This window comes from Amblyomma mixtum, chromosome 6 (genome assembly GCF_055824585.1).
Source record: "Amblyomma mixtum isolate Tamu chromosome 6, ASM5582458v1, whole genome shotgun sequence".
In the NCBI taxonomy this organism is placed as follows: Eukaryota; Metazoa; Arthropoda; class Arachnida; order Ixodida; family Ixodidae; genus Amblyomma; species Amblyomma mixtum.
The window spans coordinates 135,176,284-135,188,751 of NC_143017.1; the positions used below are offsets into that span (position 1 = coordinate 135,176,284).

At 49.7% G+C, this 12,468-nt stretch overlaps 1 protein-coding gene and 1 pseudogene across 3 annotated transcripts in view; one reads left to right on the plus strand and one right to left on the minus strand.

Moving 5' to 3' along the window:
• The window catches only part of LOC149340471 (uncharacterized), a 274,948-nt pseudogene that overhangs the window by 169,466 nt on the left and 93,014 nt on the right, over window positions 1-12,468 (minus strand). The gene's annotated exons all lie outside the window — the stretch shown is intronic.
• LOC149340473 (semaphorin-5A-like) overlaps window positions 10,380-12,468 on the plus strand; it is a 150,742-nt gene continuing 148,653 nt past the window's right edge. Inside the window, exon 1 of one of the 2 annotated variants that reach the window (XM_089549251.1) lies at window positions 10,380-10,735. The gene's annotated coding sequence lies outside the window, so the exon portion shown is untranslated. The remainder of the gene's footprint in view (window positions 10,736-12,468) is intronic. The other variant, XM_089549247.1, reaches the window with a different exon arrangement.

Below are 12,468 nucleotides of genomic sequence, written 5' to 3' on the forward strand. Positions count from 1 at the left end.
ATGCAAAATTTGCTGGGCCATAGCGCCGAGGGTAACTGCGTTTTCGAAATTCTAAAAACATTTAGATATCACCTACGGTGGGCTACATGCCTCTCAAGAAATAAGGAGACTAACAGCAATAACTAAAAATTTAACTATTCAGTATTAGTTAGCCAGCCTACCAGCTTCCACGTCTTAACTGTATTCTGATGTGCTACACCGCTGGCAACACTATGCCGAAAAAAGCACTTTTAACTCGAACAGCCTATTTTGTTTTTTGTTTTTAAATTGCAGAGCATCTCCGATGACACACCCGGTATACTATATACCACTGATGATGGCTCCCTTCTCTAATAAACGAGAAGGCGGCACAAGCAGCACTAAGTTCCGCTAACCTTGATGAAATCTAGCAGCACTTCTTTCACTGTTTCATGTTGATGACGTCAAGCCGTACCAGGATGGCTACAGGGTCTCGCAGCAATAACTAAGCCGTTTCTGTAAGCGTGCAGTTGGTGTCTGTGAATCTCACCTAGAAATTCGAACGTGGCCCGCTTTAGTGCTGAAGATGCCACACCCTCTTTCACCCCGCATGGGGCTATTTATAGAAAGGAACAGCAGATGCTGATGGAGTTTCATAATGACAGCGTAAATTGTGATGGAAACACGGCCCGTCCAGCAGCAAGGACTATGGTAAACGTTGTACGCGGCTGGATGCAGATGGCGAGAGGGAAGCTGAGTAATCTGTGGAATACATGCGCTCTCACGGTGCGAATCATAGTGTGCCTGGTGATCGGATGCTTATCGGGCGATGATAGTTGTTGCAGTCGCGAAGACGCAATTCAGTTGGTCAAAGCCGGAGAGCTTGCCCTTGTACAGTCTTTGTCTTTCTAGTGTTCTCAACTACTGGTATATTACGTCGTACGAAGCTTTACAGCAATGCATCGACCATACGAAAACATCCAACGACATTGCCTGGAAAAAGAAGACAGCTTAGACAATTGCGGCCGGTGTCTTTCTATCACGTATATAAAAAAGAGGGTGTCGAAAATTGGTCGAAGATAACCTCGAGAAAGCGATGGCTTCCCTCGTATACGGAATCGCTCTGCCTTTTGAACGTGTGGCGTCGGGCGGTCGCGGCTGACGCAAGACAGACGTAACGGGTAATCACTGTATGGGAATTTGCCCTGCCGCAGATTTAATCTGCGCAATAGCAATGACCGTGAGGGATCCACCTTAAGTCCCTTGTGAAAACACACGCCAGCATAGGGTGAGCCTTGCAATGCAATCTCCACGGCACGGCAGACGCTATTCACACTGAGCTATCGATAAGCTCCCCACATCGTCAGTTTATCTTTCCGTCTAACCCTCTCCGACTGAAAGTCAAGCGGCAACGCAACCACGCCTCTCGTACCTCATCGGAGTCACGTATGCGGCTCGGACGCTCTAAAACAAACTGACTACAAAGAAACCCGTGCCAATGACCTGTGAAACGCGAACTACCGGCAGCGGAAGAACACATTTCAAACTTCCGCCTGCCTCAGTCTGAGTATAGTGTGTAACGATGTCGCCACATATAAATCGCGACATAAATTAGTCTCTCGGCACGCGGTTACGGGCACAAACGCCATTTCTTTCTCAACGAACGCAAAATCTGCAGCGCGCGTGCGTACACGCACCACATTCCTACGTTCGGATCCAGTGGTTTTCTTTTCTTTTCTATCTATCTCGTATTCTTCCTACTCGCGCTTTCGCGCAATCGATTATTACGCCGGCACCTCCGAGCACTCTCCTGTAGGGTGAAGTCTGTAACATTTTTGTTTTTCTTATTTCTTTCTGTCTCTCCTCCGCTGCTTGGAGACAGGAGAATGCGGTCGCCGGACCCTGCCACTCGCTTCGTCTTGTCCGCCCCCGAAGAAGTCGTCTATACGGCGTCAACGTGAAAGCGCTCATGCAATTTCGCTTTCTTTGCTTTGTCCTTTGTAACGCTTGTATTTACGCTCTTGTTTATGTATTTATTTCAACAAATAACGGGGTTGGTAGCTCAGTGGATGTCGCGCACGGGAGTTTATAACTGTTCGTCAAATGCTAGCGGTTTGGCATTCTTCGGCTATCGCGACCCGGCCCACGGGTACGGAGGGATCACGGGCAAAGCCGTCTCCAGGTTTTGCATTTCGCCCCCAGATTCTTAGCTTATGCTGTGGCTGATCCGGACAACTGCGTCTACGTATGTGTGTGAACAATATTCTTTTTTTTTTTTTTTTCACGGAATTCTGAAGCAACTTTCTCGCAAACCCCTAACGGCGCATGCCCGGAAAAAAAAAAAAAAACCTTGCTCTCTCTCTCTATACCATGATAGTATAGCGAGTGACATAGGTGGTGTAATGTTCCGAAGCGACACATGGGCCATGAGGGACGCCGCAGCTGAGGGCTGCGAATTATATACCACCTGGGGTTCTTTAACGTACGCTGACATCGCGCAGGGGCGTTTTCGCATTTCGTCTCGACCGAAATGCAGCCGTGGCATATGGCATTCGATACCGCGACCTTGGGATCAGCAGTCGAACGTCAAAGCCATTAAGCACCGCGGAGGGTTCTTCCTGTACGCATACGTGCGACATGTATACGCGTGAATGTGGACGTTTACATTCAATGTATACAACCACGCCCGCACACAGACGGAGGAAACCTGCAGTTTCTCGATCTGCAGCGGCCAATTACCTCTGTCGGCAAACGCAGAACAGTAGCGAGCCTCGGTCCTTCAGTATACAAGCACCTTCTCATGCGGAGATAGGCCACGAGACATCGGTGAAGAGTCCGGCCTCTCTTGAGAGCGCAACTGCGCACGGAAAGATGTCCTGTTACCGCGGCAGCCTATGAAAATAAAAAAGTAGCGACCGCCCCCACATACCCCGACAGCGTGTATCAGCTGTTTGCTCGCTCGCACGTCCCCCCAATGCTTCCTCGCTTCAACAAGGCCGACAGAAAAGCGCCACTGAAAGGTGCGTGACAGGGAGCACGCTGTACCCGAGTCGCACAGTAGCGCTGTGCGCAAACACAACACGGGGTCGCGCGGGGACGAGAGCGATTGCACTTGCAAGGGAGCACGGAAATACACGCAGGGTAAAGAATGAATGGAGACAACAGCGTGAGCAAGAATTTGGAACGTCTTACACGGTACTCAACGTGTCTTGAAGAGGCCATGCAACACTACTACTTTCCCGTTTCGACTTGTCAACTCCTCGCCATCGTTCGTTGCTTATCTCGTGTTCTTGCTGTTTATCTCATGACGCAACATGGCTCAAGCCAAGCCACTGAAAACAAAACGCCACGATCGGCGGTGTCCTTTTCAGAGTCGGAGAGGAGAGCAACGGTGGGTCTGCAAAAATACAGCAAAGGGTTTAAAAAGAAAAGGAATTAATGACATCTAACGGCGCCGCACGAATGGAAAAGAATCCCGGTTCTGTTTGCAAACTTTTTTTCTTTAATGTATGCTTCGCCAAAACAATAAAAAAAGAGGCCCTAACGTGATTCTTCCATCAAATTTTGCTCGCCTAGCGGGGTACTCCTTACAAAAAATTTTTTAGACAGTCTATAGAGTGTCCATAGACTTCTGTCTATAAGCTTTATAGGCTCTCTATAGAAAAATCCTAGAGAACAGTCTACAGGCAATACAAATGCTATACACAGTCTATAGACAATCTACAGATTTATGGCCATACACTTTTAGTAGACGTTTGTCTATAGACTATGAATAGATAAAAAGGTATATCTATAGGAAGGCAACATAGTCTATAAGAAGTCTATAGAATGTAGACCATTTTTATAAGCCGTATACGGTCGCCCCCATCTCCTCCGACCTCTCTCCCAGCTCGGCGTTTTAATGGTGTTAATTAATCGTTAGTGGATAGGCATGCACTCATGACGACGCTCATCAAGGCGCCAAGTAGAGGTCACTGCTCAGTGGACCGGGGGAAAAAAATCATAGAATTATCCTAGGCGTTTACAAAATATGAGAGGGCGATAATGCTGATACTGCACGCATCTCAGGCGAAGGAGTACACAAAATCCTGCACGAAGAGTTTCCCGTAAAAGAGTCAAGTGGACGACGGACTCCGCAACTGCTCACAGTGAACAAAAAGTTAACGCGAAAGGAGTTTTATATGCAGCCTTTGGCGAACCTTAATCGCAACCCGCAGTATTTTCTGCGTAGATTCACGACCGTGAACAAAATACAGATTCATTGCTACAGGCATGGAGTCGAAACAGACGGAGTCGAAACAAACAGTAGCCTTATCGGCTACTTGCAGGAGGGCAATGCAATAACAATAACAGGGTATTGTGCAATGTTATCGAACTGTCTGAAATAAAACTGGAAAAAAATAATCACTGAGACTGGCGCACAAGAAAGGGTTGCTCTTAGACAACGCACTGCCTGACAAGCAGGACGTCGCAAATGCTAAATTTAAATTGCACGTATAGCCTTTGTCAGAAGTAACCAGGCTGCACGTTTTTCTTCTCAGTCGTATATTAAAGCCATTATGCCAGTTCTCAAGCTCTAAATCTCTGTATGGTAACAAGAACCCCTGTTGTCACCTTCGAAGAACTTTTTGATCTTTAAGGAAGCCGTGAGGGCTCTGTGATACGAATGAGAAGCAAACCATGGAGCCTGGTTACTTTTGACAAAGACTGTACATAGGCTTCTAACTTGTTCGTCATCTATCTGCCCTTCCTATGCTCCGTATTTCGCCCACGTTCATTGCGTGTTCCCAAACTTGAATATCTGGCTCGGCGGAAATAAATTATTGCCCAATAAAGGATGTCATCCCTGCCTTAAATTCGCGCCTTGATTTCAATACCTCTTGTTTTCTAACGGGATAGAAAAACTGGAAACTCGGCGGACCAAGTATATAACCTCAATGTAGACTGTTGAAAAATTACATGGCCTTTTTAGAAAAAGGTTTCTAATTTGCACTTTTCCAAACCGTTCTCGCATATTGCTCAGTAGTTTCAGGAAAATAAACCTCTCAGTTATTTACCACACCACCGAAACCTAAAGCCTTTTAAAGGCATTCCATACAGAGCTTATATGACTGCCACATAACTCAATACGAACATCGGTTTGGTTCATATAATTATGAGAGAATATTCAATGAGGACCGCTTTCTCATATCCCAACATTAGAAGTTAAAAGCAGAAACACCACTTATGCAGCCTTAAGTGGCAGCAATTCCGCTCATCGTTTAATTGCAGCAAGTGTAATCGCAATCGGTGCAGCAGTTCTCGAACGAGGTCGACACTGCGCTCTATAACGCGTTTCGTTGCGGCGGCCGCGCTACCTCAAGGCAGGACGAACGACGACGAAACAACGAAGACATAGCGTATACACAGAGCTCATGGCTTGGCCTCCGGAGACCGTCCGATTGGAAGCTCGTGCGTAGTGTTGGGAAACAGTCCCGCGCACGGGAGGCCGGTTTGGATAAGGGGCGCTTCCATACATTCCGGCGCGCACATATGTCGAAACAGCTGTTTCACAATCGAGACCGATCGTGTTCTTCGACGCACAATGTTTCATTTTGGCATAACCGGTAATTACCTCCCTATGGCCCCTTATGGCACACAGCATCCATCCATCTTCCTGTCATCAAGCTCATAAAGTTGCGGTGTACCTGCGAGTGCATTTGTGTTTCTTTCATTTTGGTATTCTTGAAAGGAGACGTCGGCATCCTTACGCGGAGCCTAGGTGCCTTCTTTCTTATTTCTCCTTAACGGTGCACTGAAGAGGAATCTGAACTCGTATTTTTACCGCCGAAACTCGATCTACACGTTCCGAGCGTTCTCAGAAACTTCGAATTTGCCCTTTGCGGCCGATTTCCCTAATTTAAATCCAACTAAACGTCCCGGCTCCCGCATTTTGTCAGAATTCTCCGTGTACGGTGGGAGGAGTCGATCAACCTTTCAGCCAGTACCGTGGCGGCTTGCCGCTCTGCCATCGGCGGAGTGATACGTAGTGATCGGCGAAAGCAAAAAAGTCCACGCGTATTTTTATTTCCATGGGCCTAATTTGCAGCTATGTAGTCTCTGACTAGATCTATTTATTCACGGAAACCTAGAAAACAAAAGCAACAGCAAAGCCGGCACGCCCCTGCCTGAAAGGCACTCCGTGCGTTGACCGACTCCTCCCCGCGTCTGCGGGGAATTAAAAAAAAATGCTGGAGCTGGTTGTTAATCCAATTTGAATTAGAGAAATCGACCGCACAAGGCAATAATTCGAAGTTTCTAAGAATGCTCGGAACGTGTAGATCGAGCTCCCGCGGCAAAAAGACGAGTTCAGATTCCTCTTCAGTGATATTTAAGTAATCAGATAAATACATAAAGAAAAAATAGATGAATAGTAAGGCTTACACCGAAAAGAATACAAATCCAGTGCGGCTAAGCACAGAAAACAAAACCTGAAAAATACGATCATCTCACCTGTGCAATTAAACAAAACGCTAGACGCACATCAAGTGCATAACACATACTAAACTGAGTATAAGGCAGTACACTGAAGTGGGCGAAAGTGTGTGTAGCGTGCAGTGTGCGAAAATTTGTGTACGTGCATGAAGCAAGCGTCACGCACATGCAAGCACCGCCCAGGCACACGCAATTCGTGTCCAAGCCAAACGCGGAGGGAGAAATCAAAGAAACATAGCGCTAACGCACAGGCATAGACAGCCTCCGTGGAGTCAGCCCATGCGCCGATAGACGCGGCCGAGTCGAAGGAGGCCCCATTTGCCGCGGCGACCATTAATACGGCTTCGTCGACTTCAATTAGCAAATAATGCCGGTACAGCCACGAAGAGACCGGCGACAACGGCGAGAAACAAGCAAGGACTTAATTACAGATCGAAATCAGACTCCGGCGCACCAGCAGCGGTCGTCAATCTCGGCGGTTCCGGCGCCGCCACAAAGCGCGGCAAGGCATCGTCGTCCGGCCGATCCCCGGGCGCTTTTTCGTGGGCCCCATTAATTAGAATCGGCAGCCACTGTGCGTGTATACACAGACAGGCCCTTACCGGACAAGCGACCGCGCTGCTCGCATGCACGGCCGCAGTAACGTGCATACGAGCCGCCATCGCGTCCTACGCGTCTCCTCTCTGTCGCCGCGGGTGCAAGGGACTGCGCATGACGCAAATTGAGTTTTTGTCGCCTCCGCGGCGGCAGCCGCCACCGATGCCGCTAGCGTGCCCGCAGAGAGAGACACGGTGCCGTTCCGCTTGGGCTGATTAATGGCTGTCGCGACCCCGCAGCGCCATGCGCTTTGCGGGACAAATTCGAGGGATGAAGGCGGGGAACATCGGTCGCCGACGCAGGCCGGGTCTGATACCATGGCCGCCTTTGCGGCTAATCGCGGTAGCATTCGCGCTACTCGGATACTGCGGCGGAACTGTTGTGGTAACATTTGTGCACATTCAGCGCGGTATGGCATGGCACGGTATGGTAGTGTACGGTATGGTATTGTACAATGTGGAATGGTATATGGTACGGAGTGGTATGATATGGCCCGGTATGTTGCGGTAAGATATTGTGTGGTATGGTATGGTACGGTATGGCGTTGTGTGGTATGGAAATATATTGCATGGTATCGTATGGTATGGTATTTTGCAGTAATGGTACGGTAGGAATTATATTGTGTGGTATGGTATGGTACGGTGTGGTTGTGCATACGTGGCGTTTGACGTCCGAAAGCTGTATGAGATATGACTACGAGAGACGCCGTAGTGGAAGGCTCCTGATTAATTTCGGCTCTATAACGCGCACTGACATCGCACAGCACACGCATCGCATCGCGCGTGCATTTAGCCGCCGTCGATGAACGTAGCGGATGGTGGTGGTGATGAAAAACTGTTTATATATATTTTTTTACTTTTTCAGTCGATCCCGCCACCTTGGGCTCAGGAGACAAACGACATAGCTTCTAAGCCGCCATGGTGGGTACCTACACCCTGATTACGCATGTACACCCGCCGTCAAAAGTAAATGAAAGGCGACTCTGTTGAAGATGCTTAATTTCTTTGAGTAAGAAGCACGGTGGTCGAGATTTATTTGTGCACTGTGTAATTCCCACAACTGCAATTATAGGCTGCACATACGATATACGTACTCAATGATGCACGAAATAAGGGCGGTGAATTTTTCTTTTTTGCTAATACTGCCTTTCATTTATTTTCAACAACTCAAGTACGTGTAAACAAGAAGTTTCATGCGTCCCACCTGTGCAATAAATAGATAATTCATTCATTAAATCAATCAACCAGTCATTCGATGTAATAAACCGACCTCTCGCGTTAACACGTGTAGCAGGCACGTAGTCGGGAATTTTTTTCCAGAGGGGCCCAAGGTAATTTCTTATAATAGCTGGGGGGGGGGGGCTCGTATACGTTCCTGACGTGTAGGTATTGATGCAGCATTGTATGTACGCTTAGTAGATGGAATTCAAGGCAGTATTGCTCCGTTGCTGACCAGCTCAATGATGAGCCGTGTGTTGAGACACTTCACTGCGGCCTTTCTATATCCGAGTATCAAAAAAGCGGAAGCAGAAGAACTGCGTCTTGTAATGATGCAAAACTGGGTTCTTCTTTCATTTTTTTACTGCTGCGTTTTCTATTTTATTCCCTCTTGGACAGATTGAAAGATTGGAATTTCTTTTCTTTTTTTTTGTGTGAGGAAGCCAATTTCTTATCTCGGCTGTCTCTCGTTTTGCATCATCAAAATTAGGCTGGCGTCCCTGAACGAAGTAGTGGGCCACATTACCAAGCGTGCTAATGAGCGAGACCTTGACCTAGGTCACACGACTACAGTACGTGTAAAGAGGGCAATAAGGATCCTATATTCTTTTTTCTTGGCGCCGTAATTACACCGTGTCATGTTGCCGAAGCGGTCCTGTCTATAGGAACTAATCTCAGGTTCATTATTCGCATATAGGTCTCTGCACGTAAACTTTTGTGACACCTTTTATCCTAAGGCTGCTGAAGGCTGACCACAAGAGGAACTTTACTTTCAATACCAAGGCGAAACCTCGTGCGTCTACCGTGACCTCGCAATCCAGCCACTGCCCCAGCTACGTTCCGTATGGGTGTGACGACTATGTTGACATATGTGAGCACTGAGACGTGACACTTCCGGTGGCTTCTACCCGCGTCCGCTAGAAAAATTCCATTGATCGGCATACGTCGAGTTCAAGCTCCTGCAATGAATGATCATTTTGATTAGCCGCATCTCACAATAGACACACACATTTTGTCACAAGCACCAGCAGCAAAGGCTTTTCTGATCGCTTATCGAGAGATAGAGGGAGAAGGAATGACTTCATTTCGACAAGAAAGTAAAATGGTGCTGATAAGGCCGAGGCAGTTATCACTGCCAGATATATAACGCTTGAACATTATGGCATGGGCAACGCACCATAAGGTTTCCTCTATCATTACATCCCAACCGCGTCGATCAGAGAGTTTTAGCATAGCACAAAGGTACCAGCGTAGACGTATGCCGGATTACAGGACGCCGGCTGTGCGCGCCCAGTAGGCCCAACTAGCCACGCCCCTGCGCAGTGGCGTTCGGTAATGCGGTATACGTCCACGCTTGCACGTCTCCGCAATGCTACGACACTAGACTCCTAAGATCTGCAATCTGTAAAGGCATGCAAAACGGATATAGTTCATGGTCATTAAGACGTCAAACGGGGGATACGTATTTTTCGCTCTTACCCTGCACACACGGTTCAGAAAATACGAGACAGCTCTAAAGAGCAACGCTTCGGCTAATCTCGTGTAGAGCGCCGCGTTGAGGATGAAAAACTAAACAGAAGTGACTCCGCGGAAGCGTGAAGCGCGGAGAAGGCACGATCGGGATGACCCGAACGGCAGGCAGGCTGCGCGCGTAGCGGAAATTGGGCAGCAAACAAAGGAAAGGAAGCGCAAGTAAGCGGCGGCTTTGCGCGAAACAAGAATACAGCCGCAGAGAGCCGCAGGAGGCTGATGTGTGTGTGTGCCTGGGGAGGGGTGGAAGACGCGCCGAGGCAGCACGGCCCGTTTAGGTTGAAAAGTCGGGCGTTGTTCCGCATCATCCGCGCAGCGAACTCACTCCTGGACAGCAAGAGCGCGGAGAGGCTGAGGAAAGGCGAGAGGAAGAGGAGGAAGAAGAAGCCAGGGGAAGGAGGACACGGTGAGAGAGGGAGAAATACAGGCTTCGCGATATCCCGGGTTGAGGGGGAGGCGCTCCAGGCTAGACAAGCCGGCGGCCGACTTGTCGGAGGAGGAAGAGGTAAAACGGGCGAAGTCGTCGATCTGCCTCTCCCCTTCCTCCTCTTCTATTCTCTCCCACGCCGCACGGCTTCCCTCTCGGCTGCTGCCGCTGCAAACTTGAGAGCGCCGCACCGGCAACACATCGCCGGCTGCTGCCGTGGCGAGCGAGAGCTGACTGCGTTCCTGTTCCGCCGCGGCTGGCTTTTTCCCCGTCGACCGCTCGGCTGCAGCGTGCGTCTTCTCTGCACCGAGGTGGAGTGACCGGCTGCACCGTCGTCAGGATTACCTGCTCCGTCCCAGGGAACACTCTGTGCAACTTTGGTGCTGAAATTATCTGCCGATTCCGACGGTGTTGTTTTCTTCCACCGTGCGGTGGTGGGCATTTGTTGTGACTTGGGGAGGTGGTGGCTGGCGACCGCCACCAGCGTCGCCGACTCCGCGGGGAGAGGATTGCACCATCTGCTCCGGAGCAGGTAAGAAACGGCGATCACGCCCTTTCCGAGCCAAAGGCGTGTTTCGGGTGGAGACCCGGGAAGCGGCTCTTCTTGAAGCGGTCGTTCATCCGCCGGCGCCTGTAGAGCAGCGGGGGGCAGCGACCCGCGTCTTGGCCCGGATCTTGCCCAGCTGCTGTCACTGTTCGGGACAGATGCCAGTAGAAAGTGGCCAGTGTCACCCCAACCGTAGACTCTCGGTGCACACACCTCAAACAAACAACACCTGCAGCCCTTTTCGTGATGTAAGCGCCAGATTTTGCACCCGCTTGTGCCACTTGGTGACCCCGCATCCAGTCCGCGGACGGCAGCTGTGAGGTCGAAGCCTGACCTCGCGCGCAGTCTGATGCAGTGTAGATGAACAGGGTTGTTTGTATACAACTCAGTGAGTAGTACTCAGCGCCCGCACCTCTTCATGGCTAAAACGACAAGGCTGCAACCGAAAGCTGAAGTGGCAACCGACAAAAGTACTCAAAGCGACCGTTTCTTCGATGCTTCCGATCTAACGGAGCGAAACATTATTCCGAGATGATCCGTTTGATCGATTCAGCGAGGATACGCGTAGCAATATTTTGTCGCATATGTGAAAACACGTTTTCTCTGAAGCGCAGCACGCCACCTAGACACAAGGAATTAATTGGAATTAACAGATTTTTGAGGAAAGTAAACGGCGCAGTAACTGTCTCACTTCTCCGTCTCGTGGACACCTCAACCGCGCCGTGAGTATGTGCCCATGTATCGTTCGCTTTGGGAGCGGATTACGTACCGCCCCGCCCACCCCGATCTCATGCGCGTGTAGGGGGTGTGTGCTTATTTCAGAGCAAATACATTTGCGTGCCTGAGAATACTGTGACATAATTGAGAAATAAATCCTAATCTTAAGCAAGTCAAATGTACCTCGCGAGCGGATCACTCGTGTTCGTCCCCGCCAACGCTGTGCAAACCGCCATCCCAGTTTCTTCGGCTTTTATTGCGATGAGGCGCTGGCTTCCAAGTGCTCTGCGTTCGCCAAGACTTCGAAATGTATTTGAAACAACTTTACAACTTGCGAAAACTGTAGCTGACACCTTTTAGATGTCAGATTGTAGCTGGGAAAACAGCAAAACTAACCGACGGCCACACTTCTCACTTGGGACCTAGCACCTGCGGCTCTAGTCAAAAATTCTTCCCTGTAGCATTACGCGCTTACCAGAAAAGGTACCCAAACGCCGTTTACCTAGCGTAACGGCGTAACCTTAGTGAAATGCGCGCCGCTGCCGCATAATGGGCAGATCCAGCTACGCGCTCTGCATAGAAGGTTTGAAACCCGTCGGCATCGTGATGATTACGACTGAAACTTTGTTACGCCCAAAGAAGGGAACCAACCCAAAAGTGGACCACTCCACTGCAGAGAGCGGTGTCCTGACAGCTTCGAGAAAAACGCGCTTGTGCCTTGGATTCAGTAGCAGGTACTGACTTGAGGAATACCGATTCCCTCTGACAGCCTCGGTACACACCATCGCAGCGCCAACGACGCGGTCGCACGCCCCGCGCCGAAGACCGAACGGGGCAGCAATGGAAAGGAGCTCTGCGCGATCACGCCACCCTTTCCTCGAAAGCGGTCCCGCCGCACCAAGCAGCCAGTGCCAGTCTTCATGGAGAGCTGAAAGGAGCAGCTGCCGGCTCCCGCTCCTTTGACGGGCTCCCACTCCGTCAGCCGCCCCCGCGCCTCCTCG